This window comes from Rattus norvegicus (assembly GCF_036323735.1).
Source record: "Rattus norvegicus strain BN/NHsdMcwi chromosome Y unlocalized genomic scaffold, GRCr8 chrY_unlocalized_2, whole genome shotgun sequence".
Classification (NCBI taxonomy): Eukaryota; Metazoa; Chordata; class Mammalia; order Rodentia; family Muridae; genus Rattus; species Rattus norvegicus.
This window is the reverse complement of record NW_026947378.1, coordinates 551,570-559,606: the sequence shown is the minus strand read 5'-3', so window position 1 is coordinate 559,606 and position 8,037 is coordinate 551,570. Positions and strand designations below refer to the sequence as shown.

The 8,037-nt window shown below is 38.5% G+C and overlaps 1 long non-coding RNA gene across 4 annotated transcripts in view; it reads right to left on the bottom strand.

The window, feature by feature from the left end:
• Positions 1 to 367: 367 nt before the first annotated feature.
• Positions 368 to 8,037, bottom strand: part of LOC134484635 (uncharacterized) — a 64,946-nt gene continuing 57,276 nt past the window's right edge. For all 4 annotated transcript variants that reach the window (XR_010062160.1, XR_010062158.1, XR_010062159.1 and 1 more), the window contains exon 4: positions 368 to 574. This is a non-coding gene — a long non-coding RNA (uncharacterized LOC134484635). The remainder of the gene's footprint in view (positions 575 to 8,037) is intronic.

Below are 8,037 nucleotides of genomic sequence, written 5' to 3'. Positions count from 1 at the left end.
GTCACTGTCATGTGAAGTCATTATATCCAGAGACGGACACCATTCCTCAGGTTCAGACCAACCTAAGACAGGGGCTTGGTGTCGATAGGGTTACACAAGGACAAGTAAGGCTGAGTCCTGGAGAAGAACGACCTAAGACAGAAACAATGACATATACTGATGTGACACCAAGATCTAGACAGTCATTTTTAGAAAACAAAAAAGAGGGAGATGTAGGGAGTGTCTAAAGATGGCTCCGACATCTTGTGGTTGTTAGTGATAAACACCTACAATGTGCATGTATTGACATTTCTCCGGCAGTTATCAGACTGGAGTGATATTCACGCTAATAAGGTATTTCATACTCCACCAATCCCCAGAGGACAAATTTACAACCACAGCCTTTCTTGTATTTAGGGGGAGTGCCTTTTTTCCCTCGGGGCCCCCCTCATCAAGAATGAGGTTTTCCTGAAATAAAGGCTGTTGAGAAGAATCCAACGGTGATGTGTCTTCCTTGCTGGTCGAGGTGGGCACTACACTAATAGAAGAAAAGATGGGGAAGAGTCTTCAACACATGGGCACTGGAGAAAGTTTCCTGAAAAAAAATAAAAAAAAAAAAAACATGACTTATGCTCTAAGATCAAGAATTGACAAATAGGACCTCATAAAATAGCAAAGTTCTGTAAGGCAAAATACATTGTCATTTAGACAAAACTGCAACCAACAGTTTGGGAAAACATTTTTACCAATCCTATATCTGATAGTGGGTAATATCCAAAATATACAAAGATCTTAAGAAGTTAGACTTTAGAAAGCAAAAACAGAATTAAAAATGGGGTACTGTGAGTTACAAAACATTCTCAGATGCAGGTTATCAAATGGCCAAAAAACACATAAATAAATGTTCAACATCCTTAGTAATCAGGGAAATTCAAATCAAAACAAATCTGAGCGTCTACCTCACACCAATGAGAATGGCTAAGATATAAATCTCAGGTGACAGAAGATGCTGGTGAGGATGTGGAGAATGAGGAACACTCCTCCATTGTTGGTGAGATTTCAGACTTGTACAACCCTTTGGAAAATCACACTGAAGTTTCCTCAGAATATTGGACATTCCATGAATGAGGACGCAGCTACAACTATCCTGAGCATATACCCAAAATATTGTCCAACATACAACCGAGAAATATATTTGTCTGTATTCATAGCAGCCATATTTAAAATAGTTAGAAGCAGGAAAGAACCCAGATGCCCTTCAACAGAAGAATGGATACAGAAATGTGGTACATCTACAAAATGGAATATTACTCAGCTGTAAAAACAATGACTTCATGAAATTCTAGTCATATAAAAGGAACTAGAAAATATCATCCTGAGTGAGGTTACTCAATCACAGAAAAACACACTTGATATGCATTCATTGATAAACAGATATTAGCCAAAAAGCTTGAAATACCCATCATGCCATACACAGACCACATGAAGCTGAAGAAGGATGACCAAAATGCAGATGCTTCACTCCTTCTTTAAAAGGGGAACCAAAATACCCGTGACAGGGGATAAGGAGGCAAAGTTCATAAGAGTGACTGAAGGACCTGCCATTCAGAGCCTGACTCACATGTAGCCCATATATGTACAGACACCAAAACTAGTTAAGATGGATGAAGTTAAGAAGTGCAGGCTGACAATGACTGGATATTGATCCCTCCTGAGAGACACAGCCAGAATATGTCAAATACAGAGGAAAATGGAAACAGCAAACCACTGAACCAAGAACCAGAACCCGGTTGGAGGAATTAGAGAAAGTATTGAAAGAGCTGAAGTGATTTGCAACCCCATAATAATAACATTGCCAACCAACCAGAGATACCAGGACCAAACCACAAGAGAAAGACTATACATAGACAGACCCATGGCTCCAACTGCATATGTAGCAAAGGATGGCCTTGCTGGGAAAAATGTAATGAGAAACTCTTGTTTCTACCAAGGTAGGACCCCCAGTGTTGGGGAAAAAGGGGAAGTGTGGGGAGGCCATGGGTGGGAATGTGAACTCCCTTACAGAAGAGTAGGGGGAAGGGTTAAGGGGCTTATGGACTGAAAACATGGACAGGGAATAACATTTGAAATATAAACATGAAATCTCTAACAATGAGAGAGAGAGAGAGAGAGAGAGAGAGAGAGAGAGAGAGAGAGAGAGAGAGAGAGAGAGAGAGAGGAAGAAGAAGAAGAAGAAGAAGAAGAGGAAGAAGAAGAAGAAGAAGAAGAAGAAGAAGAAGAAGAAGAAGAAGAAGAAGAAGAAGAAGAAGAAGAAGAAGAAGAAGAAGAAAAAGAAGAAGAAGAAGAAGAAGAATTTGAAACAGAAATAGAACTAAAGTTCCATTCTTCTCCATTCCCTCTCTTCGTCAGCTGTTGTTTAGGCAGTAGTTTTAGTGAGATGATATAAGTGTAATTTCTGGTGTTACATTGAGACACCATCTCATAGAAAAATTTAGTCTCTTACAATCTTCATGCTCCCTCTTCGGTAATGTTCCTCAGCCTTGAATCATGTGACATTTTGTAGATATAGTCATTGAGACTGGGCTTGAAATTACTATCCTGCATTTTTTATGGCTGGGATTTTTACTGTGATGTTTGTTCCAGAGACTGTAATTAATTCTGTATATAAGGACACATGGCTTTGATTGTTGTTAGATATGATACTGGCTTAAGTAAGTAAGGGGCTGTACATTCTCCTTCGCACCCACAGCTTCAATAGTCTTATATACATGGCTACATTTCTACTACAAACGATTTTCATTGAACAGGACTTAAGCCAAGTTAGAGAGCTGTTGGCTATCACCAAGCTATTTACGCCATTGCACTGCCCTTATGGTTATACTGCGTGTTTATCATTGTGTTTTACAGGCATGATGTGAACAATCATTTGAAACTGACAAGACTGATGATTGTAATAACAGGTTGTACTAGAAATTTGACCTGTGCCTGGCACATCTTCCAGTATAAGAATATTGATTTTCTGATAGGTAGGGGGATGTAAAAGTTAAATTTTGTTTAACAAAAAAGAGGAAATTAAAATTTTCCTCCTATAGCATGTTTAATTAACTGAAGCAAAATAAAATATATTTACTTGATGTTGGGGAAATATCATTTAACAATATAATTCTAACTCTTTTTTTTTAATCTATTAGCCATTTCTGAGTTTTTTGCCTTTTTTTGTAGACTGTCACATTTTAAAAACAATTGTCAAAGTTTCCACTCCTTGGTTAGATTCTAAGAATGAGAATTGGCACATCTCCCTGGAGTAGGTCAGGCATTGCAATCCTTTTGGGTATTTAGGCTTTCTTTGTGGGAGAGTCATGGGGATTGTAGTGTGAGAAGAGGCTCAACTCTTCTTTTGAGAATTTTTTTTAACTTGAGTATTTCTTATATACATTTCGAGTGTTATTCCCTTTCCCAATTTCTGGGCAAACATTCCCCTCCCCCCTCTCCTTCCTTATGGGTGTTCCCCTCTCAACCATCCCCGCATTGCCGCCCTCCCAACAACAGTCTAGTTCACTGGGGGTTCAGTCTTAGCAGGACCCACGGCTTCCCCCTCAACTGGTGCTCTCACTAGGATATTCATTGCTACCTATGAGGTCAGAGTCCAGTGTCAGTCCATGTATAGTCTTAAGGTAGTGGCTTTGTCCCTGGAAGCTCTAGTTGCTTGGCATTGTTGTACATATGGGGTCTCAAGCCCCTTCAAGCTCTTCCAGTTCTTTCTCTGATTCCTTCAACGGGTGTCCTATTCTCAGTTCAGTGGTTTGCTGCTGGCATTCGCCTCTGTATTTGCTGTATTCTGGCTGTGTCTCTCAGGAGCGATCTACATCCGGCTCCTGTCTGTCTGCACTTCTTTGCTTCATACTCTAATTGGGTGGCTGTATATGTATGGGCCACGTGAGGAGCAGGCTCTGAATGGGTGTACCTTCAGTCTCTGTTTTAATCTTTGCCTCTCTCTTCCCTACCAAGGGTATTCTTTTTCCCCTTTTAAAGAAGGAGTGAAGCATTCACATTTTGACCATCTGTCTTGAGTTTCATTTGTTCTAGGCATCTAGGGTAATTCAAGCATTTTTGCTAATAGCAACTTATCAATGAGTGCATACCATGTATATCTTTCTGTGATTGGGTTAGCTCACTCAGGATATTTTTCAATTCCAACCATTTTCCTAAGAAATTTCATAAAGTCGTTGTTTTTGATAGCTGAGTAATATTCCATTGTGTAGATGTACCACATTTTCTATATCCATTCCTCTGTTGAAGGGCATCTGGGCTCTTTCCAGCTTCTGGCTATTATAAATAAGGCTGCGATGAACATAATAGAGCATGTGTCTTTTTTATATGTTGGGGCATCTTTTGGGTATATGCCCAAGAGAGGTATAGATGGATCCTCAGGCAGTTCAATGTCCAATTTTCTGAGGAACCTCCAGACTGATTTCCAGAATGGTTGTACCAGTCTGCAATTCCACCAACAATGGAGGAGTGTTCCTCTTTCTCCACATCCTCGCCAGCATCTGCTGTCACCTGAGTTTTGAACTTGGTCATTCTCACTGGTGTGAGGTGAAATCTCAGGGTTGTTTTGATTTGCATTTCCCTTATGACTAAAGATGTTGAACATTTCTTTAGGTGTTTCTCAGTCATTCGGCATTCCTCAGCAGTTAATTGTTTGTTTAGCTCTGAACCCCATTTTTTAATAGGGTTATTTGTCTCCCTGCAGTCTAACTTCTTGAGTTCTTTGTATATTTTGGATATATCTGTTGGATATAATTTGGCCATTATCTGTTGTAGGATTGGTAAAGATCTTTTCCCAAACTGTTGGTTGCCGTTTTGGCCTAACAACAGTGTCCTTTGCCTTACAGAAGCTTTGCAGTTTTATGAGATCCCATTTGTTGATTCTTGATCTTAGAGCATAAGCCATTGGTGTTATGTTCAGGAAATTTTTTCCAGTGCCCATGTGTTCCAGATGCTTCCCTAGTTTTCTTCTACTAGTTTGAGTGTGTCTGGTTTGATGTGGAGGTCCTTGATCCACTTGGACTTAATCTTTGTACAGGGTGATAAGCATGGATCGATCTGCATTCTTCTATATGTGGATCTCCAGTTGAACGAGCACGATTTGCTGAAAATGCTATCTTTTTTCCATTGGATGGTTTTGGCTCATTTGTCAAAAATCAAGTGACCATAGGTGTGTGGGTTCATTTCTGGGTCTTCAATTATATTCCATTGGTCTATCTGAATATCTCTGTACCAATACCATGCAGTTTTTAATCACTATTGCTTTGTAATACTGCTTGATATCAGGGATAGTGATTCTCCCTGAAGTCCTTTTATTGTTGAGGATAGTTTTAGCTATCCTGGGTTTTTTGTTATTCCAGATGAATTTTCAAATTGTTCTGTCTAACTCTTTGAAGAATTGGATTGGTATTTTGATGGGGATTGCATTGAATCTGTAGATCGCTTTTGGTAAAATGGCCATTTTTACTATATTAATACCGCCAATCCATGAGCATGGGAGATCTTTCCATCTTCTGAGGTCTTCTTCTATTTCTTTCTTCAGTGTCTTGAAGTTCTTATTGTACAGATCTTTTACTTGCTTGGTTAAAGTCACACCGAGGTACTTTATATTATTTCGGTCTATTATGAAGTGTGTTGTTTCCCTAATTTCTTTCTCGGCTTGTTTCTCTTTTGTGCAGAGGAAGGCTACTGATTTACTTGAGTTAATTTTATACCCAGCCACTTTGCTGAAGTTGTATATCAGCTTTAGTAGTTGTCTGGTGGAACTTTTGTGATCACTTATATATACTATCATATCATCTGCAAATAGTGATATTTTGACTTCTTCTTTTTGGATCGGAATCCCCTTGACCTCCTTTTGTTGTCTGAGTGCTCTGGCTAGAATTTCAAGAACTATATTGAATAAGTAGGGAGAGAGTGGGCAGCCTTGTCTAGTCCCTGATTTTAGTGGGATTGTTTCAAGTTTCTCTCCATTTAGTTTAATATTAGCAACTGGTTTGCTGTATATGGCTTTTACTATGTTTAGGTATGGGCTTTGAATTCCTATTCTTTCTAGGACTTTTATCATGAAGGGGTGTTGAATTTTATCAAATGCTTTCTCAGCATGTAATGAAATGATCATGTTGTTTTGTTCTTTCAATTTGTTTATATAATTGATCACATTGATGGTTTTTCGTATATTAAACCATCCCTGCAAACCTGGGATGAAGCCTACTTGATCATGGTGGACGATTGTTTTGATGTGCTCTCGGATTCGGTTTGCCAGATATTTATTGAGTTTTTTAGCGTTGATATTCATAAGGGAAATTGGTCTGAAGTTCTCTCTTTGTTGGGTCTTTGTGTGGTTTAGGTATAAAAGTAATTGTGGCTTCATAGAAGGAATTCGGTAGTGATCCATCTGTTTCAATTTTGTGGAATAGTTTGGATAATTTTGGTATGAGGTCTTCTATGAAGTTTTGATAGAATTCTGCATTAAACCTGTCTGGACCTGGGCTCATTTTGGTTGGGAGACCTTTAATGACTGCTTCTGTTTCCTTAGGAGTTATGGGGTTGTTTAACTGGTTTATCTGTTCCTGATTTAACTTCATTACCTGGATTCTGTCTAGGAAATGTCCATTTCCTGTAGATTTTCAAGTTTTGTTGAATATAGGCTTTTATAGTAAGATCTGATGATTTTTTGAATTTCCTCTGAATCTGTTGTTATGTCTTGCTTTTAATTTCTGATTTTGTTAATTTGGACGCACTCTCTGTGTCCTCTCGTTAGTCTGGTTAAGGGTTTATCTATCTTGTTGATTTTCTCAAGGAACCAACTTTTGGTTCTGTTGATTCTTTCTATGGTCCTTTTTGTTTCTACTTGGTTGATTAAAGCTCTGGGTTTGATTATTTCCTTCCTTCTACTCCTCCTGGGTGTATTTGCTTCTTTTTGTTCTAGAACTTTTAGGTGTGCTGTCAAGCTGCTGACATATGCTCTTTCCTGTTTCTTTCTGCAGTAACTCAGTGCTATGAGTTTTCCTCTTAGCACAGCTTTCATTGTGTCCCATAAATTGCGGAATGTAGTACCTTCATTTTCATTAAATTCTAAAAAGTCTTTAATTTCTTTATTTCTTCCTTGACCAGGTTATCATTGAGTAGAGCATTGTTAAATTTCCACGTATATGTGGGCATTCTTCCCTTATTGTTATTGAATAACATTGGCCGTGGTGGTCCGATAGCACGCATGGGATAATTTCTATCTTTCTGTACCTGTTGAGGCCCGTTTTTTGACCAACTATATGGTCAATTTTAGAGGAAGTACCATGAGGAGCTGAAGAAGAAGGTATATCCTTTTGCTTTAGGACAGAATGTTCTATAAATATCTGTTAAGTCTATTTGGCTCATGACTTCTCTTAGTCTGTCTACGTCTCTGTTTAATTTCTGTTTCCATGATCTGTCCATTGATGAGAGTGGGGTGTTGAAATCTCCTACTATTATTGTGTGAGGTGCAATGTGTGTTTTGAGCTTTAGTAAGATTTATTTTACATATGTATTGCCCTTATATTTGGGGCATAGATTTAGAAGATTGAGAGTTCATTTGGTGGTTTTTCCTTTGATGAATATGAAGTGTCCTTCCTTATCTTTCTTGATGACTTTTAGTTGAAAATTGATTTTATCTGATATTAGAAAGGCTACTCCAGCTTGCTTCTTCCGACCATTTGCTTGGAAAGCTGTTTTTCAGCCTTTCACTCTGAGGTAGTGTCTATCTTTCTCTCTGAGGTGTGTTTCCTGTAGGCAGCAGAATGCAGGGTCCTCGTTGTGTATCCAGTTTGTTAATCTATGTATTTTTATTGGGAAGTTGAGGCCATTGATGTTGAGAGATATTAAGGAATAGTGATTATTGCTTCCTGTTTTATTCATATTTGGATGTGAGGTTATGTTTGTGTGCTTTCATTCTCTTTGTTTTGTTGCCAAGACGATTAGTTTCTTGCTTCTTCTAGAGTATAGCTTGCCTCCTTATGTTGGGCTTTACCATTT